Source organism: Pelodiscus sinensis, unplaced genomic scaffold, assembly GCF_049634645.1.
Source record: "Pelodiscus sinensis isolate JC-2024 unplaced genomic scaffold, ASM4963464v1 ctg237, whole genome shotgun sequence".
In the NCBI taxonomy this organism is placed as follows: Eukaryota; Metazoa; Chordata; order Testudines; family Trionychidae; genus Pelodiscus; species Pelodiscus sinensis.
Window position 1 is genome coordinate 12701 of NW_027465881.1, and position 26434 is coordinate 39134.

Consider the following 26434-nt stretch of genomic DNA (forward strand, 5'->3'; position numbering starts at 1 on the left):
TGCCCCCCCACCAAACCCCCCTGTAGTCTGCCCCCCAACCCCCCACTCTGCCCCCCCTGCACTCTACTCCCCCCAACCGCCCCTGCAGTCTACTCCAGCACCACCAAACCCCCCTGTAGTCTGCCCTCCAACCCCCCACTCTGCCCCTCCCGCACTCTACTCCCCCAACCCCTCCTGCAGTCTACTCCAGCACCACCAAACCCCCCACTCTGCTCCCCCCACCAAACTCTTCATTCAGTCTGCTCCTCCCCAACCCCCCCACTCTGCTCCTCCCTACCCCCAGCAGTCAGCTCCCCCCACCAAATACCCCCCCCCCAGACACCCAACTGCCCAGCAGGCTTGTGTGGGACAGGCAGATGCTGCTGCTGCCTTACAAAGTGCAGCGGGGCAGCGTGAGGCGGGTTGGGGGGGGGCTGCCTCGGCTGCGTCCGGTTTGAAAACACTGAGGCTGTGTCTGCACTGGCGCCATCTCGCGCCAAAGCGGCCGCTCTTGCGCGGAAACTTGCTGCCTGTCTACACTGGCCGTGTGTGCTTGCGCAAGGAAACTGATGTTCTCCTGTGTACAACCAGGGCTCCTGGCGCAAGAACTAGGATGCTCCTGCTCAGGAAGAAGCCTCTTGCGCAAGAGCCCTTCCGGCACAGGCCAGTGCGGACAGGTAACAGGAATTTCTTGCGCAAGAAAGGCCGATGGTTAAAAGGGCCATCGGAGTTTATTACGCAAGAGAGCGTCCACACTGGCACGGATGCTCTTGCGTAAAAGCACATGCCAGTGCAGACGCTCTCTCAGAATCCTAGAACTATAGAGCTGGAAGAGACCTCAGAAGGTCATCAAGTCCAGCCCCCTGCGCTAGGCAGGACCAATCCCAACTAAATCAACCCGGCCAGGGCTGTGTCAAGCCGAGACAAACACCTCTAGGGATGGAGACTCCACTACCTCCCTAAGGAACCCATCCCAGTGTTTCCCCACCCGCCTAGGGAAATAGTTTTTCCTAATATCCAACCTGGACCTCTCCCACCGCAACTTGAGACCATTGGCTCCTTGTTCTGCCATCTGTCACCACTGAGAACAGCCTTTCTGCAGCCTCTTTGGAACCTCCCTTCTTGTGACAAGCTGACTTAGCTGATAAAAGCTGTCTTCCCACAGGTATCAGCTAACGCCTCCTCCCTCCTTGCTGCCTCTGACAGACAGCGGGTGAGAGGGGAGAATGCGTGTAATCAACAGGATTTACCAATAACTTGAGGCTTATTGGTTAATCGTGTAGTCGTCTGTACGTTGACATTCCTAGAGAAAACCACTAAATCTGGTGTGGTGAGCTTAGCCCCTAACCAGCCAGCAGCGAGCAATACCGCTGAGCTGATAAGTGCTGGGAACAGAACAGCTAAAAAGTCAGTGATAACATCTAACTCTAAAATGGTGAGCAATAAATTAAAACAGAAGCTCTTAAATATGAATAAACTGCAACACCCGTGCAAAAGAATATGAACAGAACACCAGGCATTTAGATTTATTTCCAAAGTAAAAGGTTTGTGTATTTCTAGGGTAAAACATACATAAAAACGTGATGTTAAACTCATGTAAGTGATTGCTGGAACATGGATTACAGCAGAGGTTCTCAACATTCGTGATACCACCACCCCCTAAAATGCTAAACGAATTTGTGTGGCCACCCACCCTCACTGCCCTGGGTCGCTTCCTCCCCCCCCTTCTCACCAGACTCCTTGCCCTCCTGGGTTTCCTTCATGGCACGTGCAGTCCTTAACGCCCTCCCCCTCTGCAGGCTCCTTTCCCCCATCTCTTTCTCCTCTGTGCCTCTTTTCTGCTCCGCATCCCACTCTCCTGCTGCCTTGCCGCCTCCTGCAGCTGAGCCACACTCCTGAAGTCCCATGGCCCCGGCCACGCTGTGCGGCTTGCTGGCAGCTGCCTTCCGCCACCCTGCCGCTCTTCACAGCCTGGGGGAGAGGGGTCACAAGTGAAAAACCCAATCCAGCTGCAACCCCCCCCCCAAGTTGCTCACGACCCCCCTGGGGCTTGCGACCCAGTTTGAGAAACGCTGGATTAGAGACTACAGTAAGAACTTCCAGTCCCCCTTAGCACTGGTGCCTGCAGGACTAATTTGCTAGGTGATGCTTAATTTATATCTAAGGCAATAATGCAATGAGCCTGTAAGACAGTACTCGAGCCAAATAAAGACACAAGGCGGAAAAAGCCTTAAGCATAAGTAGTAACTAAAAATAACCCTAGATAATACCGTCTTAAACACTAAAATGCTGTCATGACTGAAGGGGTGACAGGTAGCCACGGGATGCTAGTTCATAGCATCTGGAAATAAAAGAAAAACAACAACAAATGGTCTGGTAGCACTTTATAGACTAACAAACAATGTAGCTAGGATCATGAGCTTTCGTGGACTCGTGATACCATCTACATAAGAACATAGGGACGGCCGTACTGGGTCAGACCAAAGGTCCATCTAGCCCAATAGCCTGTCTGCCGACAGTGGCCAGCACCAGGTGCCCCGGAGAGGGTGGACCAAAGACAATGATCAAGCGATTTGTCTCCTGCCATCCTTCTCCAGCCCCTGATCAACAGAGGCCGGGGACACCATTTCTATCCTGTGGCTAATAGCCTTTTATGGACCTGACCTCCATGAAATTATCTAGCTTCTCTTTAAACTCTGTTATAGTCCCAGCCTTCACAGCCTCCTCTGGCAAGGAGTTCCACAGGTTGACTACGCGCTGCATGAAACACTTTATTAGTTTTGAACCTGCTACCCGTTAATTTCATTTGGTGTCCTCTAGTTCTTCTATTATGGGAACTAATAAATAACTTTTCTTTATCTGCCCTCTCCACACCACTCATGATTTTATAGACCTCTATCATATCCCCCCCCAGTCTCCTCTTTTCTAAACTGAAAAGTCCCAGTCGCTTTAACCTCTCTTCATATAGGACCCGTTCCAAACCCCTAATCATTTTAGTTGCCCTTTTCTGGACCCTTTCCAAGGCCAAAATATCTTTTTTGAGGTGAGGAGACCACATCTGTACACAGTATTCAAGATGTGGGCGTACCATAGTTTTATACAGGGCCAGTAAGATATTCTGGGTCTTATTTTCTATCCCTTTCCTAATAATTCCTAGCATCCTATTTACCTTCTTGACCGCCGCTGCACACTGTGTGGAAGTTTTCAAAGACCTGTCCACAATAACTCCAAGATTTCTTTCCTGATTTGTCATAGCCAAAGTAGCCCCCGTCATTCTGTACGTATAGTTGGGGTTATTTTCCCGATGTGCATTACTTTACACTTATCCACATGAAATTTCATTTGCCATTTTGTTGCCCAATCACTCCGTTTGGTGAGATCTTTTTGGAGTCCCTCACAGTTTGCTTCTGTCTTGACTATCCTAAACAGTTTGGTATCATCTGCAAACTTTACCACCTCACTCCTTACCCCTTTCTCCAGATCATTTATGAATAAGTTGAAAAGGATTGGTCCCAGGACTGACCCTTGGGGGACACCACTAGTTACCCCTCTCCATTCTGAAAATTTACCATTTCTTCCTACCCTTTGTTTCCTGCCTTTTAACCAGTTCTCAGTCCAAGAAAGGACCTTCCCTCTTCTCCCATGGCCATGGAATTGACACAAGAGCCTTTGGTGAGGAACCTTGTGAGGAACCTCAGGAGGCGGGAAGGGCTCGAGACGCCTCCTGGGCATGCGTGGCTCAACAGGGGAAACTGCTATACAAAGCTCTGATCTGAGGCTCAGGGCGACCCTTCACCTACAGTGGAGCACCCACTGGGACACTACGCGAAGAACTACTACTGGATCCCCCTTGTCTGCATGTTTGTTAACCCCTTCAGAGAACACTAATAGATTAATAAGACATGATTTCCCTTTACAGAAACCATGTTGACTTTTGTCCAACAAACTATGTTCGTCTACATGCCTCACAATTTTATTCTTTACTATTGTTTCAACTAACTTGCCTGCTACCGAACTCAGACCCGATGGTCTAGCCAGCCTCAGAACCATACTTCCCTTGGGATCTGGCTGTGACGTTACCTTGATAAGGCATATTTACTCTGCTATTTCCAACCCAATAGCAACAGAAATGAAATCCAGGACCCCTACCAGCATATCCCCTTCAAACCCTCCCCATCCAAATCCCCAGCCCGCGCTGACCGCAAGGCAAGCAGGGACGTTAGGCAGCCATGAAGTGGATAGTCCTGGAAGCGCACAAAATACTGTCGGTTCCATGACTATTCGATAGTCTCCTGAGGTGGGGCCAGCAGCCAGTGCGCTCCCAGCCCCCACTCCCAGGAAGCCCCCCCACCCCCAGCACGGACTGCTTCCTTTGACACTACCCCGGCATCTCACGCAGCTGCCTCCGTCCGCAGTGAGCCCTGACGACCCCCACCCCGCCTGCCACTGCTGCCTCCCATAGCTGGCACGTGTGGGGAGCTGGCTTGAAACTTCATGCAGGTACCGGCTCCATCTGCCCCCCTCACCCTCCGCGCCACGCCTCTCTATCAGCAGTAAAATGGGGGGAATGGGAGCCAGTGCCATGGAGAGCCACCTGTGCCCCCGCCCCTCCCTCCTGTGCTCACGCCCCTGCCCCTTCCTGCGGCTGGGCAGGAACTGGGCGGTGAGCGCTCCCCCGCCCGGAGGCTAGCGGCTGTGCTGGAACCTGGGGCGGTGAGTGGCTATCCCCCCCCACCCCGCACCATAAACATACCCCAGCAAATATACCCCCGGCACAGAAAAGTCTTGTATGCTCTGCGCGTTATATTCGTGTGCGGGGTATAAAAGAGGTTTTTTTACTCAAATAGAAAAAACTGTAGGGTATATTCGGGTGCGGGATATATTCGCTAAATTACGGTCGTTGATTCAGCTCCACTGAACATCCCTAGCGTCACCCGCCGATACTCCACTGTCCATGCCGCAGGCCTGGCCGGCTGCACCCCTCCCGCCCACCAGCTATTCCTGCCTGGCCTTCCTGAGCAAAATCCTCCTGCTGTAACTCCTTCAGCTAAAGCCTGAGGCACCACGGCCTCTGGAGCAGAAACCCTAAATCCACAAACCCTCTATAGTCTGATTAGCCCGTGGGCTTCTGGTACGCCGGGGGGCCCTCCCCGCCCAGCCTGGGCAACAGGGGACTCTAGCGTCAGCTCTAATGTCCCCCCCGCCCCGTGCCCGTTTCTCAGCCGGGCCAGAGCCCCCCCATGCCCATTTCTAGAGGGCCTCTCCCGCCATTGCTGCCACCTACCCGGGGCGACGGAGCAGGAAGGGAAGTCGGCGAGGATGGCGTGAAACTGGAGCAGCGTGTAGAGCCTGCCCAGACGCACGTTTCCCATCACCTGGCTCCTGCTGAGGGGCGAGTGGATTCAGCCCTGGACAAGCAGAAAAAGAAGGAGCCGGGGGAGCCGCATCACTGACCCTGCGAGGCTGAGCTGTGACCTACCCGCTGCCCTGCCCGCCAGCTCCGCCCCACGAGCAGAGAAGCGAGCAGGGCAGGGAGGTGATGCAGCGTCCATGAGACTGAGATTGGAGACTGCAGCCTGCTTCAGGGGCCACATTTTGAAAAGCTGTTGGAAACTTAGAGACGGGGCAGCAAAGAGCAAAAAGTCTGGAGGGCTGCAGAGAAAGTCCTTCTCCTCTGCTCTTGAGCGCCGTGTGGTTGGCTTGTACAAGGAAAGCTGAGAGGTGACGTTACTCAGGCGTCTAAGGGCCTTTCCGGAGAGAACATGTCGGGTACCAAAGGGCCGGTTCACGGTGCAGAGAAAGGCAGGACAAGAGCCAGCGGCTGGAAGGTGAAACCAGACACGTTCCTCTTGGACATAGGGCACCAATACTTCACAGGGAGGATGATTCACCACTGGCACAAACTACCAAAGCAAGTGACGGGTTCTTCATTTCTTGGTGTCTGCTACTGGACATCATCTGAAGTTTTCTGACAAGCTCTAAATAACCTGTCCTAAGTCTCCCTCAAAAAAAGGAAAAATTCCTTGTTTGCTCCTAAAAGAAAGTTAACTCTCTATATGACGCTCTTCCATTCTCACACGCCACAGGAGAGGGGAGGTGAAAGGGCGGGGGTGGGGGAAAAGCCCCAAGGCTCCCTGCCGGATCCAGCTTGCAAGGAAGAAGCGGAGCTAGAATCGGCTCCGCACACTGCCGCTTCCCTTCCTCCTCCCCCTCCCACAGCAGGGCATGGACCCGCTTCCTGGAGGATTTTCCTGCTACTCCCATTTGCCAATATCCTGCCAATGGGAGCAGCGGGAGGCTGATCCAGGCCATGGTGCTGGCAGCACTATGAAAGAAGTTAGTGGCCCCTCACTCTCCCAGGCTGAGACCCCACGCCCCCAGCCTGTTCACACACACCCTCCACTGAGACCCCTCACACCCAGCCTGCTCCTACACCTCACCCCTGTCCAGACACCCCACCCCCAGCCCGCTCCCCCACCTTCCCTCGCGCCCCCTCCTCCCCCGGGCCAGACACCCCACCCCCAGCCCGCTCCCCCACCTTCCCTCGCGCCCCCTCCTCCCCCGGGGCAGACACCCCTCCCCCAGCCCGCTCCCCCACCTTCCCTCGCGCCCCCTCCTCCCCGGGCCAGACACCCCTCCCCCAGCCCGCTCACCCACCTTCCCTCGCGCCCCCTCCTCCCCCGGGTCAGACACCCCTCCCCCAGCCCGCTCCCCCACCTTCCCTCGCGCCCCCTCCTCCCCCGGGCCAGACACCCCTTCCCCAGCCCGCTCCCCCACCTTCCCTCGCGCCCCCTCCTCCCCCGGGCCAGACACCCCTCCCCCAGCCCGCTCCCCCACCTTCCCTCGCGCCCCCTCCTCCCCCGGGCCAGACACCCCTCCCCCAGCCCGCTCCCCCACCTTCCCTCGCGCCCCCTCCTCCCCCGGGCCAGACACCCCTCCCCCAGCCCGCTCCCCCACCTTCCCTCGCGCCCCCTCCTCCCCCGGGCCAGACACCCCTCCCCCAGCCCGCTCCCCCACCTTCCCTCGCGCCCCCTCCTCCCCCAGGCCAGACACCCCTCCCCCAGCCCTCTCACCCACCTTCCCTCGCGCCCCCTCCTCCCCCGGGCCAGACACCAACAAGGGGCGGGCTGGGGGCGGGGAGCTTCGCACTCGGACCCAGGATTCGCTCGCGCCTCCGCGCGCTCCTCGGACCTTCCTGTCATGGCGGCGCCGGCCGCCCAGTCAGACAACGCCCCCCTGCGACAGCCCATTGGCCGAACCAGAGGCAGGATCCCCTTTGCTGACAGCCCATTGGGCGACACTATCCTCAGCCAAGGCTGTCTTCCGAAAGCCGATTGGCTGGCACACAGCCAGGAAACACCCCTAAGTCACAGACAATTCCAGGACAGAGCAGTCCATTATGATCCACCCCGGACAGCCTATTGGTCGAGAGCAGTGGCAGGTCGTTCCCCCTAGTCACACCGCATTCGCAGACAGAGCTGTCCGTTAAGATGCAGCCGGGTCAGCCTATTGGGTGCCTCTGAACACGCCCCTTAGTCACAGGCCATTCGCGGACAGAAGAGTCTGTTATAATCCACCCCGGACAATCTATTGGCCGCCAGCAGCCCCAGAACACGCCTTTAGTCACCGCCCATTGGCGCACGGAGCAGTCCGTTAAGAGTCACCTCGGACAGCCTCAGATTGGGCGCCACAGATTCCGAACACGCCCTTTACTCTCAGCCCATTCGCGGACAGAACAGTCTGTTATGATCAGTCTGGGACAGTCTCTCGGCCAGCCTTAGTGTAGGGATAACATAGTCAAGTATTAAACATGATTCCCCCAAGTGGAAGTGACTCCCCAGAATTTGTTCCCCACAACTAAAAGTCTAAGTAGTAGAAGTTTAAGTAGAAGAAGCATAGAAGTGTTTAGATTTATTCTTGTGAAAGTGTTTAGATTTAGTGTTATCAAGCTTGATAAGTGTTTAGATTTATTATTATTATTTGTTAGGATTGTTTAATTATAAATCTAAACATTTTTGCCTCTCTAGAATATAATTTGTTAGGAATGTAATATTAGGTCATGTAACTTCAAACTGTTAAAAATATACTACTATGTAGCCAGAAACAGCTCCCCTCTCTGTGCGCCAGGGCACGCTCAAACTTACTGTTACACAATTGACAACCGTTCTCTTCAAAGCATTGTGAAGCACTTAACCCTAATCGCACAGTGAAGCATTGTAACTATAACAGTAACTAACTCAGCACTCAGAGAGAGAATGTTTTAAGAAATGCCACCCAGAAACTTTTGTAACTACAACTCTTGTATTATTATACTGTATGGGAAACATTCATTAGGGAATGTACGTAAGAGAGAGTGTGCTTGGACGATGAATGAATGGTTCTGAGAGGTGCCAGCCTGAGAATGCAGCAACAAAGGGCTGAAGAAGGCGTCAGGTGCCAGTGCAACCAAAAGGTGTCAAGTGGAGAAAACCAAGTACTGGAGATCCACCCGATGAGATCACTGACGAGCACCTGGCAGCCACCCTGGACATCAGCATGATGCAGCAATTCCCATAGACTGGCATAGGAAGAAATTCCTATAAGAACTGGACTAAAAGACTATGGAGTCAGAGTCCAAGGTTCTGCTGCCAGCCCATCAGGAGCTTGAGATGCGCATCTGATCAGGACTGCGCTCCCCACTCCCATCACTTGTGTACAGAATACCTGGCCAGTATTCTGTCACAAGCAACTTCCAGGCTGGTAACTATAACAAATACACAGAACTTGAATGAATGGATGAATGATTGACTGAATATTTATCTATATAAGTGTATAAGGGTTAAGCAGTGATAGGACTAAGTAGCTAAACAACGTTGTTTGCTTCTATCTTTTCTTTATTCTTTATCTTTACAATAAATGTGGCTTTTTGCCTTATCCCCCTCATAAGATCCTGCTTGCTTTTATTGGTACAACATTTGCATTAGGACACGTCCCTGAGTCACGCTCCATTGGCGGACAGAGCAGTCCGTTAAGATCCACCAGAGACAGCCTTTTGGCCGACAGCAGTGTCAGGATGCGCCCCTTAGTCACACCCCATTCGCGGACAGAGCAGTCCGTTAAGATCATTCCCAGGTCAGCTTATTGGTCGCCTCAGATAAAGGACGCGCCCTTTAATCACAGCCCATTTGCTGACAGAGCAGTCCGTTAAGATTGACTGGTTGGAGCTGGGCAGGAGCACCGGCCACGGCGCAGTTTAGGGGGCGGGGCTGCGGCTGGTCCTGCGGGTGACGGGCAGGAGTGTCCGGCCGGGCTGAAGCGCAGCCTGGGCCCCACTGGGGAGCGAGAGGCACGTGCCAGGTCCAGGGCAGGGGATGAGGTGATTGCAGAGGAGGAAACTGAGGCACGGGGGGGAGAGCCCGAGAGTGGCGCCAGAACCCCCCCCCAGAAGCGCGACCAGAGAGCGACACCAGAGACACCCCCAGCTGGGCAACCGGACAGCGGCGACAGATACCGCCCCCCCCCCCAACAGCATCACCCTAGAGGGGCGCCAGAGACCCCCCCCGCAGATAGGAGACCGGAGAGCGGCACCAGAGACCCCCCCAAGCAACGCGATCCGGGAGCAGCGCGACTGGAGAGCGACGCTAGAGACCCCGCCCAGCAGCATCACCCGAAAGCGGCGCCAGAGACCCCTCCCAGCAGCATCACCCGAAAGCGGCGCCAGAGACCCCTCCCAGCAGCATGAGCTGAAAGTGGCGACAGAGACCCCACCCCCAAGGAGCGCGACCCGAGAGCGGCGCCGGAGACCCCCCCAGCAGCATTACCCGAGAGTGGAGACAGAAACCCCACCCCTAGCACAGCTACCGGAGAGCGGCGCCAGAGACCTCCCCGAGCAGCATCACCCGAGAGCGGCGCCAGAGACCCCCCCCCACAGCAGCGCGACCCAAGAGTGGCCCCAGAGACCCCCCCCCCCCAGCAGCGCCACTGGAGAGCGGCCCTAGAGACCTCCCCCGAGCAGCGAAACCCGAGAGCGGTGCCGGAGACCCCCCTCGGCAGCATCACCCGAGAGAGGCGCCAGAGACACCCTCCATCAGAACAACCCGAGAGCAGCGCCAGAGACCCCCCAGCAGCATGACCCGAGAGCGAAGCAAGAGACCCCCCCCCAGCAGCAAAATCCGAGAGCAGCGCGAAAGAACCCCCCCGGCATTGCGACCCGAGGGCGGCACCAGAGACCCCCCCCAGCAGCAAGTCCCGAGGGCGGCGCCAGAGACCCCCCCCAGCAGCAAGACCTGAGAGCAGTACCAGAGACCCCCCCAGTAGCGCGACCAGAGAGCAGCACCAGAGACCCCCCCAAGCAACGCGATCCGAGAGCAGAGCCAGAGACCCCCCCCCAGCAGCACGACTGGAGAGTGATGTTAGAGACCCCGCCCAGCAGCATCACCCGAAAGCGGCGCCAGAGACCCCTCCCAGCAGCATGAGCTGAAAGTGGCGACAGAGACCCCACCCCCAAGGAGCGCGACCCGAGAGCGGCGCCGGAGACCCCCCCAGAAGCATTACCCGAGAGTGGAGACAGAAACCCCACCCCCAGCACCGCTACCGGAGAGCGGCGCCAGAGACCTCCCCGAGCAGCATCACCCGAGAGCGGCGCCAGAGACCTCCCCGAGCAGCATCACCCGAGAGCGGTGCCAGAGACCCCCCCCCCCCACAGCAGCGCGACTCGAGAGCGGCCCCAGACACCCACCCAGCAGCAAAACCCGAGAGAGGTGCCAGAGACCCCCCGCAGCAGCAAGACCCAAGAGCGGCACCACAGACCCGCCCCCAGCAGTGCGACCCGAGAGTGGCGCCAGAGCCCCCCCCAGCAGCATCACCGGAGAACGGCGACAGAGATCTCCCCCCCCCCAGCAGCACGACCTGAGAGGGGAGCCAGAGACCCCCCCCAATAGTGCGACCGGAGAGCCGACAGATACCGCCCCCCCAGCAGCATCACCCGAGAGTGGCGCCAGAACCCCCCCTCCAGCAGCGCGACCAGAGAACGACGCCAGAGACACCCCCAGCTGGGCAACCGGAGAGCGGCGACAGATACCGCCCCCCCCCAACAGCATCACCCGAGAGCGGCGCCAGAGACCCCCCCCCAGATAGGAGACCGGAGAGCGGCACCAGAGACCCCCCCAAGCAACGTGATCCGAGAGCGGCGCCAGAGACCCCCCCCCAGATAGGAGACCGGAGAGCGGCACCAGAGACCCCCCCAAGCAACGCGATCCGAGAGCAGAGCCAGAGACCCCTGTAGCCAGACACAAACCCCATCTTGTTTTTCCACAAACCCCATCTTGTTTCCCCCCCCCCAGAGAGCAAGAGAAAGGCAGTCAGCCTTTGATGCCCTGGGAACACAGGTGTGCTGCTTGTCCCTGACTCTACCATAAACAGAAACCAGACAGTAAATGGGCTAGCTGACGACCTGGGGCCTCCCGTCGCCCTGATGGCTAGTACCAGTAATTGACACGCCTGCACTGTCCCAGGAGAGGAATCTTCGCCCATCACATACCAGAGGTGCCCATTGTCTGCATTTTCCCAGGTGTGATTTATGCTTTACACCCTTCATGGGAAACTCGGCATTCAAAGCCATTTTTCCTAATTGGCCACTTGAGACCAGGAAGAAGCCTTTGTGACCCAAGGGATATAAAGAGGGTTTAGTAGCCCACCCCCTTTGAGCTCCAATCATCTATACCTGCTGGCAGGTATTGATGGTCTCCCGAGGTCTGTGGGATGCCCAATCTCGCCCTACTTCTTCCCAAGGGATTGAGAGAAAGACGCTGGCCACGCCAAGTCTGGAACACAGGGGTGAGAATATATACCTGCTATGTGTCTATTTTGCATGCATTTAATAAGAGCTCAGAGAACCAAAAGGGTTTCATGGTACCTGTAAGTGACTTCTTAGTGTAATTTCTGTCCTGTCCTTTGTAGTGGCTGTGTTATCTGTAACACAGCAGTAGCATTTAACAACTAAGTTTACCCTGTAACAATAAAATAGTAACTGTTTAAGCTTTAACCTGACTCCTTCAGTTGCTGTAACAGAACCAAGCACAATTTAAAAGAACTTCAGCCGGTAATAAGGGACTCACTGCCCTGACCGTCGGCTGACAACCCCCCCCCCAGCAGTGCGACTGGAGAGCGACGCGAGAGACCCCGCCCAGCAGCATCACCTGAAAGCGGCGCCAGAGACCCCCCCCAGCAGCATGAGCTGAAAGTGGTGACAGAGACCCCACCCCCAAGGAGCGCGACCCGAGAGCAGCGCCGCAGACCCCCCCAGAAGCATTACCCGAGAGTGGAGACAGAAACCCCACCCCCAGCACCGCTACCGGAGAGCGGCGCCAGAGACCTCCCCAAGCAGCATCACCCGAGAGTGGCGCCAGAGACCCCCCCCCACAGCAGCGCGACCCAAGAGCGGCCCCAGAGACCCCCCCCCAGCAGCGCGACCCGAGAGCAGCCCCAGACACCCACCCAGCAGCAAAACCCGAGAGAGGTGCCAGAGACCCCCCGCAGCAGCATCACCTGATAGCGGGGCCAGTAACACCCCCCCCTCTGCAGTGCGACCGGAGAGAGGCTCCAGAGACCACCCCCAGCAGCACGACCCGAGAGTGGAGACAGAGACCCTACCCCCAGCACCACTACCGGAGAGCGGCACCAGAGACCCCCCCCAACAGCGCGACCCGAGAGCGGTACCAGAGACCCCCCCCCAGCAGCATGATCCCAAGAAGGCGCCGGAAACCCCCCCAGCAGCGTGACTCGAGAGCGGCGCCAGAGATTCCCCGCAGCAGCACGACCCAAGAGTGGTAACAGAGACCCCCGCCAGCAGCACGACCGGATAGCGGAGCCAGAGACCACCCCCCCCAGCAGCAGGACCCGATAGAGGCGCCAGAGTCATCCCCAGCAGCATCACCCCAGCGAGGCGCCAGAGACAGCGCCCAGCAGCATGACCCGAGAGCGGCACCAGAGACCCCCCCAGCAGCACAACCTGAGAGAGGCGCCAGACTCCCTCCCAGCAGCACGACCTGAGAGTGGCCCCAAAGACCCCTCCCCCCCAGCAGCGAGACCCGAGAGCGGCGCTAGAGACACCCCCAAGCTGCACGACCCGAGAGTGGCGCCAGAATCCCTCCCTGCAGCGAGACCCGAGAGCGGCGTGACTGAAGAGACCTCTCACTCACTAAGGTCTGTGGCTGTGGGAATTCTATCCTTTAGCCCTTCCCCCTTCCCCCCCCCGCCTATGTATAGGGCCCTCTACAAGAACACTGAGTCAGTCAGCCATGACGCACCACCGCTCTCCCTTGCACGACTGGCGTACCTGCAGAATTCCCGTTGGCTCCTGAGCCCTTAACCCTTGGAGATGCTCATCTGGAATGCCTGCAAGTGTGCTGTACAAAGACACCGCAAAAGCAGAGCAAGGACAAAGACACAGACAGAAACAGACAGACAGAACGTATTGGCCAATACGAGAGAGCAACAAGAGAGAAACACATGAGTGGCAGCCAGAAACCTTACCACCTTGCGTCTTCCTCCTCGAGCCAAGCATCTGCTGAGAAGGACACCGTGTTCCAAAGAAACCAGCACCCCTGACAAACGGGAGCCCTGTTTCTCCCACTACCAAGGAAGCACCTCGGAAACCTCCGCTCGGACTCGCTGTCTAAGCAAACGTGACTTCCCTTCCTAGACCCGAGTGGGCCGTAAGCTGAGAGATTTCCAGACTCGACACTTATCTCCCTGTCAGCGATGGCTGCTCCGCTGCCAGACGGACGCTTCTCGCTTCGATCAAGCTCCCGAACTCGCTGTTCTCGTTTCCGTTCCATCCCCAGACGGGAGGACACCGGGAGGGTTGACTTCTTATTGCTCGCTACCGAACACAGCGGAGGGGAAAAAACAAACAACTTAGCGTTTCAGTCCGCAAGGACGCGGCATCGCTTCTCCTCCCACCATCGCACCGCAGCCTCCCACCATCGGCCACCCCCTCCCGTTGCCACTACAGGAACGGGCAGTGAAAGGAGGCCTTGAATCTCTATCCACGCTCTGTTGAACCGCCTACTGCCCCTTCACCAGTCCCTAAGCCACCAGGCTCCGTGCCCCAGCAGGAAGCTCTCTGCCTCAGAAGAAACATACTGCCAGGACGCTTGAAGATTTCAAAGCACGCACCTCTTACTCACACAGAGCCATGGGAAGGCCGAACGCTGAGGACCCTTCACGTGTTCCGAGAATCACGTCCAGGCAGCTCAAGTCCATCTCGGACGGTATCTTCTCAGCCCACGGCCCCGCACTGATTCCTCTGCAAGGGTGGCCGAAAAAGCCCAGCGTTAGCTCTCACTCACTAAGGTCTGTGGCTGTGGGTATTCTATCCTTTAGCCCTTCCTCCTCCCCCCTCGCCTATGTATCAGGCCCTCTACAAGAACACTGAGTCAGTCAGCCATAACGCACCACTGCTCTCCCTTGCGCGACTGGCGTACCTGCACTATTCCCGTTGGCTCCTGAGCCCTTAACCCGTGGAGATGCTCACCTGGAATGCCTGCAAGTGTGCTGTACAAGGACACAGCAGAAGCAGAGCAAGGACAAAGACACAGGCAGAGACAGAAAGACAGAACTTGCTGGCCAACACAACAGAATGAGGAGAGAGAAACACGTGGGAGGAAGGCAAACAACTCACCACTGAGCATCATCATCCTCAATCCAAGTCTCTGCTAAGGTGGACACACTGTTCCCCAAAGAAATGAGCAGCACCTACAAATGGAAACCCCGTTTCTCTCATAACCAAAGTTGCTAGTCGGGAACCTCAGCTAGGGCTGGCTTCCTAAGCAAACAGCACGTCACTACCTGCATCCAGGTGGGCCATAAGCTCAGATTTCTCTAAATTAAACACTTATCTCAGTGACAGTGGTGGTAGCTCTGCTTTCAACTGGACAGTTCTTGCCTCCCATTCATCATTCCCAACCTTACTGCTCTCATTCATGCTGTCTTTCCTTCGCGTGATGGGAAGAGACTCGAGTGGTTGACTTCTTATGCCTTGATATTGAAGTCAGCACAAGGGGGAAAGAACAAACAAGTTAGCAGCTCAGTCAGCAATGGTGCATAACCTCTTCTTCTCGCATATAAGATATCACAGACTCCTACCACCAGCCATGCCCTTTCATGGCCACTGCAGGAATACAGCTAGAGTAGAAAGATATCCAAATTAGTAACGCTAGAGTAGACTACATTGAGCCGGTATCCAAAACAGTGACTCTACAGAGTAGACTACTGTCCCTTTCCCAGCCTCAATGCCACAGGGCCCCATGCCATAAAAGAAGCTCATGGCCTGTGAAGAAATCTACTGCCAGGTGTGCCCTACTTTTTTGTGGTTCCTGAGACCACCTCTGAGGGGAATGCATGCCAAGCAAACTCCCCCCTGTTCTGTGGAGGGAGACAGCAGGACAGGAAAGGGGAGAGTCTTAGCTGGGCTGAACAATGGAGACGTTCAATAAGCAATTTAGGTTCCCCACATAAATATGTCTATCTTGAATTTATGATACAGGCAGTCCCCGAGTTACGCGGATCCGACTTATGTCAGATCCGCAGTTACGAACGGGGATTTTCTCGCCCCGGAGGACTCGAGTGGCGGGACGCCTGGTCCCACCGCCCGCCTCCTCCGGGGCAAGAAAAGCTGCTCCCCATCTCCCTGGTCTGCTGCGGGAGCCAGCAGACCAGGGAGACGGGGAGCAAAGCGGCGGAGGACCCGGGGCCGGACCCGCGGCCGCTTCCAGATCAGCTGGGAGCGCCGCGGGTCCAGCCCCGGGTCCTGCGCCGCTTTGCTCAGCATCTCCGGTCAGGGGGACGCTGAGCAAAGCGGCACAGGACCCGGGGCCGGACCCGCGGCGCTCCCAGCTGATCTGGAAGCGGCCGCGGGTCCGGCCCCAGGTCCTGTGCCGCTTTGCTCAGCGTCCCCCTGGTCTGCTGGGGGGGGACGCAGCTAGTGCCCCCCCCAGCAGACCAGGGAGATGTGGAGCAAAGCCCGGGGCCTGTGGTAGAGCAGGTGGGACGCTGCCGGTTGGTCCCGCAGCACCGCTCCTTGGCGCTACTGGACCAACCCGGCAGCACCCCAGCTGCTCAGCCCCAGGAGTCCCGATTCAGCCGCTGCTGATCAGTTTCAGCAGTGGCTGAATCAGGACGCCTGGGGCAGAGCAGCTGGGGTGCTGCTGGGTTGGTCCAGTAGCACCGAGGTGCAGCCACGCTACTGGACCAACCCAGCAGCACCAGAGCTGCTCTGCCCCATGCGTCCCCAAGTTAGCCGCTGCTGAAACTGACCAGCGGCTGACTACAGGAAGCCCGAGGCAGAGTTGCTCTGCCCTGGGCTTCCTGGAATCAGCTGCTGATCAGTTTCAGCAGCAGCTGACTTGGGGACGCCTGGGGTTCTTAAGTTGAATCTGTATGTAAGTCAGAACTGGTGTCCAGATTCAGCGGCTGAATCTGGATGCCAGTTCCGACTTACATACAGATTCAACTTAAGAACAAACCTACAGTCCCTATCTTGTACGTAACCCGGGGACTGCCTGTATTGGCGGCTATACTGTTGCGTGGAGGGATCTAAGTACACAAGGGCACTGAGGGATTGGGGTGATTTAGAGGCCCCATGATGAAGGGCAGGGTGGAGGAGTGTTTGAGGACCCCACATTGGCAGGGAAGGTGAACTTGGCAAGGGGGAACAAGAATTGGGGAGTGTTGGGGGTTAAGGGATCCCATGAATGGAGGGATCCACTAGAGGCAGATTAGGGAAGGATATGGCAGGCTGGAGGATGTCCGGGAGGAAGAGGAGGACTGAGGGGGGAAGTTCAGGGTGCTAGGAACAGAATGAATAAGGGAGGCTGACAGGTCCCATGGCTGGTAGGATAGGAGCGTGGGAGGAGGGACTGTGGGTTGGGAAAGAAGCAAATTAGACCAAGGGGGTCCTACGAACAGGGGAAACGTAGGGACAGAGCTAGGGTGCAGGTTAAGGTGAGCTGGGGGATGTCGTAGGGAGGAAAAGGGCTGATGGACCCCACAAATGGGGGCATGGACTGGGGGTGCATGTGGGGCTGGGTGTTGTGGAGAGGAAGGGAAACTGAGGGGCCCCTGGGATAAGAGTATGGACTGGAGGGAAGGACACTGATGTGGGTGCAGGCGGGACTGGGGGTTATTAGAAATGGACTGGAGAAGAGGGGGGGATTGGGATGCAGGCTGGGCTGGGGTTGGCTAAGGAAGGGAGGGGTCGGATGGAGCCAGCCTGTGATGCAGTTTGTGGGCAGGGCTGGGCTGTCATGCTGGGTGGGGTGGGGGCTGCAACACACTAGTGACGCTCGGACCCGAGGAACCAGCATTGTCAAAACTACAACTCCCGGCATGCATCGCTCATGCAGGGAGTGACTCACGCACAATGAGACCAAGCCCCTAGCGACCCAGGCTTGGCATCCAGACTGCTGATGTCACTTCCTCTTCCGCCACCCCCGTCATAGCCTGGAATGGCAAAAACCTCCCCCCGCAGACTGTTACTGGAGAGGGCCCCCAAACTGCCCCCCCGAGGATGTTCAGCCCCCTCACCGCCGCGACGTGGGGCCGTGCTGTGCGGAGCTCCCCGGGCGCCTAAGGGCTGAGACCCAGGCGGGGCACGGCGCGCAGAACCGGAGCCTTCACGCTCGGGGGCAGGCTCGGCGCTGGCAGCATCAGGCTCTGATCCTGGCTGCGCCTTGCGCTTCTTCGACCTTCCTCCCATGGCGGCACCGCCCGCCCAGCGCCGCGTGCGCAGCCACACCCTGCCGCGCGGAGCCCCACGACGCCCATGGTGCCGTTCGGCTGCAGGGGCTGATGGGATACAGGCCCAGAGGCACTACAACTCCCATGGTGCCGTGCGCCTGCAGGGGCTGATGGGATACAGGCCCAGCGGCACTACAACTCCCATGGTGCCGTGCGCCTGCAGGGGCTGACGGGATACAGGCCCAGCGGCACTACAACTCCCACGGTGACGTGCGCCTGCAGGGGCTGACGGGATACAGGCCCAGCGGCACTACAACTCCCATGGTGCCGTGCGCCTGCAGGGGCTGACGGGATACAGGCCCAGCGGCACTACAACTCCCACGGTGCCGTGCGGCTGCAGGGGCTGACGGGATACAGGCCCAGCGGCACTACAACTCCCACGGTGCCGTGCGGCTGCAGGGGCTGACGGGATACAGGCCCAGCGGCACTACAACTCCCACGGTGCCGTGCGGCTGCAGGGGCTGACGGGATACAGGCCCAGCGGCACTACAACTCCCACGGTGCCGTTCGGCTGCAGGGGCAGACGGGATACAGGCCCAGCGGCACTACAACTCCCATGGTGCCGTGCGGCTGCAGGGGCTGACGGGATAGAGGCCCAGCGGCACTACAACTCCCATGGTGCCGTGCGGCTGCAGGGCTGACGGGATACAGGCCCAGCGGCACTACAACTCCCATGGTGCCGTGCGGCTGCAGGGGCTGACGGGCTACAGGCCCAGCGGCACTACAACTCCCATGGTGCCGTGGGGGTCGCAGTGGCTGACGGGCGCTCTTGGCTCGATGGGACACCAACCGCATCTTTCACCACGCAGCGCCTCGCTCGCCCAGCTTCACCAGGGCGTGAATCTCTGGCGACCCGCTCCGTGTGACGTCATGACTTGCAACAGCGTTCGAGTGAGCACAGCGGTGCATTGTGGGAGCGGTTCCGCTTCCATCGCCCCCAGCTGCTGTCTCTGCTCCGCACCCCACGTGGCCCCCGGCTCCAGCCCCTCTCCGGGCTGAGCGCCCCAGTCTCACCCTTTGCCAGCCCTTGGCCAGCAGGCAGAGTGAGAAGCTCGTTATTCCCAAGGAAGGGGCTTGCTGTGCAGATGCGCCCTCTGCTACATTGAAATAACGCTGCTGTGCTGACATGCCCTGAGTCAATCCGGAGGGGGCTAGTTGCAGAAGCCAGGCAGGGCCAGCAGGGGCCATATATAAAGGGCACTGAAGAGGCATTCTCGCCCTGGCCTGTGGACTGGCTGTCTAGGAGCACTGTGGCAGGGCAGAGCAGGGCAAGGAGCATCTAGCCAGACTGAGACCCTATAGGAAGGGCAGACAAAGTGCTAGGGCTACAATGGAAGAGGCCCAGGGAAAAGAGGCCACAGAAGAGGAGCAGTGAATGGCTGACAGCTATAGGGACCCTGGGTCAGGACCCAGAGTAGCAGGTGGGCCTGGGCCCTAACCCAGGGACCCTATAGCTGGCAGAGGGGTGGGGGGCCCTTGCCACTGAAAGAAGTGGCCAGCTCAGACTGCGGTTTGCACTGGCATAAGGGACTGGACATGTGTCACTAGCAGGCCCCCAAGATGAGTGTCTGGATTCTGGGCTGCCGGCCCCTCAAAGGGTGGAGGCAACAGAGCAGGGCACACCCAGAGGGCAGTGCCGGGGGGGGGGGGGGGGGCACTGTGGTCTGGGGAGCAACGCAGGTCACAGAGTGGGAGCAATGGCAAAGGTGTCCCATGGAAGGACCTGAGCTAATTCCCCAAATAACCAGCAGGAAGGGACATGAATTTGGTAGGGTCCTAGACAGGAGTGAGCCCCTCTTTCAGTCTGACCTGCAGATGACCTAGGGCTGTCAGGGGCAGGCTGAGGTTTTCTAACAAGGCTGTTCGTTACTGGCCTGGATGGAGTCCCAGAGTTACAATTCCACTCTGGCTTCTTGTCCACCTGGCAGTCAGAGCTTGGGTCAAATCCATTCCTAGTGAAAGCAGGTTCTTCAGAACCCCTCCCCCCCCCCCCACACACAGCTTTTTGGGGGTGGGGGAGATCCTAGGGTTGGAGATGGGTCCCAGGTCTGCACAAACTCCAGCCCTCCCTCCCAAGCAGGATTAGAGTTAACCCTGGCCAGGAGCAGCCCCAGGTCAAGCTCTGGCAGCAGTTCTCAATGCCCTTCCCCTGGTACAGCACCTGGCTAGACACCAGACTCTCTGTCCCCACAGGTGCAAACCTCTTGGGCAGCCCCATCTGCCAATATGCTGAGAGCTCCTGGGCTGTCTTCATTCTCCTCCCCTCTCCAAATCTTCACAGGCTTGTTCCCCATCCCCTTCTTCCCCATCTATTCATTGGCTCAAGCTCTCCATGATGGCCATAACTAAGCCACTGCCCTTGTTTGGCTGGGGGAAGGCACTGATGCATTCCAATCAGGTGTGGCTAAGCATCAAGGCTGAGGAACACACCTGTCCCCAGGTAGCCCAAGCATGCCCCATGGCTAGGCCATGTCAGTGTGCCTCTCAGCCAAGTAGGGGTGCCCCCCTTTGACCTAGGAGAATGTTGGGCAGCTCCTGCCTCATTGCTCTTTTTTCCTCCTCCTGCCCATGTTCCCAGTCTGGCTTGGCTACCTCCTCTCTGGATCTCCCATGGCTTGGGACCTGCCTGAGGCCAGGATCACAGTCCTGGCACTTCTACTGGGGAGTCCTGCAAGCCCAGTGCTATTGGGGGTGCTCAGTGGAGGCAGGCAGATGATATTAGCTGGGTGGTCAGCTCTGGCTGACCCATGGCTCTGACAAGTGCCTGGTATTGCTAGCATAAGCCAGTGTCTTGTGGGTAGCTCTCAGCTTGGCTGCCATATAGAGAGCACAATGTCTTGGCCAGCTGTGACTGAAAGGGCAGCCCTTGGGCACGTAATGCCTGGCAGGAGCAGCTGCAGGGCTGGACGAGAGTGTGCATGGTGGCGGTTGCTCTGGCCGTGACTTCCCTCATGTGCGTAGTAACAAGGAATTTGATACATAAGTCCCCCTTCCCTTTCCTGTTTCCGCTTCTGCCAGGTCCCATTTGGACTCTGCATGAAGGCAGTGCACTATCTGGTCCTTCCTCCCACCATCAGCACTGCTAGTGTCCTGCAAAACTGACTCTCAGCCCCTGCTAGCCATGCCCTGGCTCCTCTGACCTCTTCCTATGCCTGACAAATTCCACCCACAGCCCCCTGGTAGCCCAGCAATGGCCCCTCTGACTTCTTTCTGTGCCTGGCAATCTTGACCCTCAGTCCTCTGCTAGCCTAGCCCTGGCCCCAGCGCAAGCAGCGGCCCTGCTCCACCACCGGAGATTGCTATGGACTGGGAGATAACATTTGGGGGTTGTATAACCAAAGCCAAAAATGGATTTTAGACAGACTGCCTGGCTTGGAGCTTTGCCAGCAAAAAGTGCCAGTCTAGATGGGGATCTTTCGGAAAATAAAGCCTTTTTCGAAAGATCCCTTATTCCTTCTTTTAAGAGGAATAAGGGATCTTTCGGAAAAGGCTTTATTTTCCGAAAGATCCGCGTCTAGACTGGCGCTTTTTTCAGGCAAAGCGCCAAGCCGGAAAAAAGCGGCAGCCATGTTTATGCAAATGAAGCAGGGGGGATTTAAATCCCTGCTTCATTTGCAATTGCGATGTGTCTAATTTGCATCCCTTTTAGGAAAAGGGACGCAGTCTAGACACAGCCCCTGTGTATTGGTGAGTGATTAATCCTCTGACAGTAATCTCATGGGAGTGACATTACACCATATTCTTTATGGAAAATAACTTCCACAAAGTTTACTGAGTACAATTTTCCTAGTTGCATGACTAGGTCATAAGTCAGGAATATTGACTAATGTATCTTATTTCAGCTATGCTGTTTTGGGTGATGGCCACTGCTAACCTTTCAGGTGCAACAATGGAAAAGCCAGACGGGGCTGATAGCCCATCAGCAAGGATAATGAATCGTGAAAAGGTTTGGACTTCTGTAGACACTCCATACTGCCACTGACTCATGGATAATGCTACAATCAGGTGATCTAGTCACCTGACACTAACCTCCATCTTAGACTGCTGAACTCTTCCACTGGAAGGTGGGGGGAATTGAACAAGTGATTACTGCCTTCTGGAAATCCTATGGAAGGGTGGGGAGCAAAACAATCAGGGTCTTCACTTTGCTTCTCCCCCACCTCCCCACGCAAAGCGATACTTGAAATCACCTGGAGAGACAAAAGAGACAAACTGAGGGAGTAGTGGGAAAGGCTGCTGGACACAAACTGAAAAGATACCCTGAGCCTGTGAAGGAATCTATTTAAAACAGCATCTAGGGTGGGGAATTATTTCTTGTAACCAATTTGTTTAGTGAATCCAGCTTAGTTTGCATGCTTTGTATTATTTTGGTTGTAACCTGCTGTGTTCTGTTTGCTTTTTCTTTAACCACTTAAATACACCTTTGGAGCTAACAAACTTATTTCTGGTGTGATAGAAATTATATAAATGGGGTTATAACTGGAAAGAGGGGGCAGGAAGTTGGCATACTTTCCTCCACACACAGAGGCAAATTTCATATAATGTTAGGTTTGCACACCCAAGGCAGGTGAACACCTTGGGCTGGGGCAAGTCCCTTAAGATGAGTCTTCCTAGAGCTGATCTCAGTGTCTATACAAGGGGTGGGCAATAATTTTTGATGGGGGGGGGGGCAACTCCAAGGTTTTGGAAAGTGGTCGAGAGCTGCACTCTTCCATGATATTAATGGAGGAAATGCAGAGTCTGTGAAGGAGGTTGGGTGCAAAAGAGAGACTGAGGTACAGGAGGGAGACTGGAGTCTGGGAGGGAGTTTGAGTGAAGGAGGCAGTTGTGACTAGGGCAAGGGACTGGAGTGCAGGGGTTTGGGATGTAACCTAAGGTAGGAGGGTATTGTGATTGAGAGGGGGTATGGGTGTCAGAGAGGGACAGAGGGTTTGGGTATGTTGAGGGGGGGTGGGAAAGGGCTGGGGTGCCAGAAGTAGGCTGTGGCCAAGAGACTTACCTGCCAGCTGCCAAACTTAGCCTGTAGAGCTAAGGCTTGCAGAGTTTAAAACCTTTCCCAGACAGACTGCTTGCTTACCTGGCCATGTGCTTCATTGAATAACTAGAGAAGGGGCGTGGTTCTTTTTGGCTGTCTGTTATTCCAACAAGCAGCTCCCATTGGCTGGTTTCTGGCCAGTGGGATTGTTGGGTGCAGAGCAGCTCCTGAAACTTCCCCCTCCCCTCCAGTTTTAAAACAGAAATGGAGCACTGCAGACATGTGTCTGCACAGCACACAGGGCTGCTGGGCAAGTAGGGGAGCCTGCCTGGGGCTCCCTGCTGCCTCCGTAGGCCAGATCTGGTGGTTTCGTAAGCCGCATCCAGCCTGCGAGCTGCATCCAGCCCGTGGGCCGTATTTAGGGTTACCAGATGGTTTAACCAAAAATACCGAACGCCCCTCTTCCCCCCCAAAAAAAACACCAGGGAAAAAATTCTGTTGAGGGGGGAAAAAAAGGGGGAGAGAGGGAACCAAAGTTGTTGAGGAAAAAAAACCAAGGACCCTGAGAGTTACTAAGCAAAAAAGAAACAATATAATATAATATAATATAATATATATTTTTTTTAAATAGCATGGCCCCTTTAACAAATGCTTTTGAGGCTTTTTAGCCCTAACAGGCTGCTGGTGGCCACTGGCCGCCCTCCACCATCTCGTCTTCCTGCTCCAGCCCAGACAGCTCCCCTGCGGAACCAGGTAAGCACCCGGTATTTTCGCCTTCTGGCCAGGAAAAAAATCAGAAAATACCAGACATTTTAGGTGTCCGGTATTTTCTGAATTTTTTTAACCAGACAGGCGGCAAAAATACTGGATTGTCCGAACCTTAGCTGTACTTTGCCCAGACCTGGTCTATACATTTCTGCAGTTGAGTGTGGCCATGCCAGGGTGCTTGGCTACTCCTTGAGAGTTTCTGTCCAGAGGCTCTTGGAGATAGTTTATTGCTCATCCGCCCTGGCAGTCACTTCTCCCCAGTTGGTCCCAATAGGCTTTCTCCACTGCATTTTCTATCAGGTGATTACTGGTCATTATCTCCACCGTACCTCAGTGCAGCCATCTGTTCAAACATCTTTTCAGTCCTAAAACAGTCTTGGCACCATCCCTCAGTTGTGCAATCCTTTTAAAAATGTATCCCCCTAACACACTGGTGTCTGAAACCAGACCACTTCATGGGAGGGTGTGGAAGTGACAGCCAATTCAGCTCCAGCCATGGCATCCAGGTGGGCTAGAGGGGATACAGCCATATTGTTCCCATCCTGCCTATCAGCTGCTTATAGGGAGAGAGTTCCCTTTAAGCCTCTTAGTCAATGCAGATTTTGGCCTTCACCAGCCAGATGAAGGGCTATATGGGGGAGGGGATGTCATACAGAGTATCACCAACATCAAGAGGAGCCGACACACAAAAAAGCCCAGGCATGGGTAGAAGTGTGCAGGGATAGATTGGCATTGGGGCAGCTTTAAGACATATGGTACTTAGAACGGCTATACTGGATCAGACTAATGATTGATCCAGTCTTGTATCCTGTCTTGCAGCAGTGACTAGTGCTAGATACTTCAGAGGGAATTAACAATACAGGCAGTCAATGATGCATCCCACAATCAAATCCCAGATTCTGGCAATCAAAGGGTTAGGGCCGTGGTCACCAACAGGTCAATCACGAGGCCTCGACCAGTCGATCATGAAGCACGCAGACCACCCCCCCATTTTCCTCCCACCCCCGAGGAGCCCCACTACCTACCGCCAGCGAAAATGGAGGTAGTGCCAGCTCCCCGCAGGTGGACGGAAGTCCCGCAGCTTAGCGCCACTTCCGGGGGTTCCGGAAGTTCACTGGCTGCTCTGCCGGGCACACTGTGGGAGGGGGCGTCGGCCCCGGAGGAGGAGCACAGCGACTTCCCTGCACCGGCGCAGGAGGGAGGAGTTGGCCCTGGGGCAGGCGCGCGCGGGGGTTTCGGCCCCGGGGCAGGCGTGTGCAGGGGTTTCCCTGCGCCGCAGGGGGGGGAAGGGGAGTCGGGCCCGGAGGAGGCACGTGCTGGCTTCCCTCAGGGGGAGGAATCCTGGGAGGAGGCAGATGCAGGGGACTCTCTGTCTCCACTGGCACCCTGTCCCCACTCCCCTGCCCCCGCTGGCACCCTGTCCCCACTCCCCTCTCCCCAGCCACAGAACTCTGTTCCCACTCTCCTGCCATAGAACTCTGTCCCCATTCCCGTCCCCACTCCCCGGTCCCGAGCCACAGAACTCTGTCCCACTGGAACTCTGTCCCCTGCTGCAGAACCGTCCTCTGTCCTCCCAGCACCCTGTTCCCTCTCCCCTACCCCCAGCTGCAGAACTCTGTCCCCACTGGCACCCTGTCCCCTGCCAAAGCACCCACTACCACCCTTCCCAGTACTATGTCCCCTGCTCCCACCAACACAGTTGGGGCCACATTAGTGAAGCTTGGGGGGGGGGGGGGGAGTGTTGGAGGAGGTTTTCTTTGCATCTCACTTGTGTGGCCCCAACTGACTTTTCTTGGGTCAGTGACCCCTGACTCAAAACAGGTTCCCTGCCCTTCTCAGAAATAACGACAACGCAGAAAGTTTTTGTGTTTGACAGTATTTTATTTAAAAATGAAGCCTGGCCAACAAACCCCCAACTGGGGCCAAGCCCCCATTTGGCCACAGCATCATAACACTCCTGCACTCCCCCTTCCACCAGACCCCAGATCTGAGCCTATCATACACTGAAACCCCCTGCCCTGAGCCCCTCATATACCCCAAACCAAATTCCTGAACCCTCACATCCACAAGCCTGTAGCTTGCTTAGTACCCCAACCCTCCATCTGACCCCAACACCGCCCGGCCTAGAGCCCCCTCCCCGAGCCAGCGTCCCCTTCTCCACCTCCTCCTGCGTCCAGATTTCCTCCCAGAGCTTGCACCTCTAACCCCTTCCCACACTCAAATCCTACACATCCTGTCTCAACCCAGCAAGTGTACGGCTAGACTGCAGGGCTACGTCTACACTGGCATGATTTTCCAGAAATGCTTTTAACAGAAGAGTTTTCCGTTAAAAGCGTTTTCGGAAAAGCGCGTCTAGATTGGCAGGACGCTTTTCCGAAAAAGCACTTTTTGCGGAAAAGTGTCCGTGGCCAATCTAGACGTGGTTTTGCGCAAAAAAGCCCCAATCGCCATCTTAGCCATCGGGGCTTTTTTGCGCAAAACAGTACTGTGCTGTCTACACTGGCCCTCTTGCGCAAATGATTTGTGCAAGAGGGCGTTTGCCCGAACGGGAGCAGCACAGTATTTCCGCAAGAACACTGACGATCTTACATGAGATCGTCAGTGTTCTTGCGGAAATTCAAGCAGCCAGTGTAGACAGCTGGCAAGTTTTTCCGCAAAAGCAGATGATTTTGCGGAAAAACTTGCCAGTCTAGACACAGCCCAGGAGTTTTTCAGGATTCTGGAAATATCCCAGAAAAACTCTTCTGAATCCAGGGATGCATTTGTTCTTTTGCTTTTTTTAGTGGAAGAGCAAACATGCTCTTTTGGTCACCCCTATATTCCTCTTTCCACGAGGAATAAGGGAGCTTCCAAAAGAAGGGTTTTTTCTGACATTTGGTCCAGTCTAGACAGGCCAAATGTTGGAAAAACCTCTTCCTACAGAAGAATTGAAAA

The 26434-nt window shown here is 56.2% G+C and overlaps 2 long non-coding RNA genes across 2 annotated transcripts; both read right to left on the minus strand.

The window, feature by feature from the left end:
- Positions 1-926: 926 nt before the first annotated feature.
- LOC142824238 (uncharacterized) lies at positions 927-9551 on the minus strand. Its single transcript, XR_012899165.1, has 3 exons — positions 7057-9551; positions 5264-5387; positions 927-1950 (listed from the first exon to the last, which is right to left on the minus strand). It is a non-coding gene; the product is annotated as an uncharacterized LOC142824238 (long non-coding RNA).
- A 3202-nt stretch (positions 9552-12753) lies between these two features.
- Positions 12754-18158, minus strand: LOC142824237 (uncharacterized). The gene is made up of 3 exons (XR_012899164.1): positions 17545-18158; positions 14137-14997; positions 12754-13840 (listed from the first exon to the last, which is right to left on the minus strand). It is a non-coding gene; the product is annotated as an uncharacterized LOC142824237 (long non-coding RNA).
- Positions 18159-26434: the final 8276 nt, after the last annotated feature.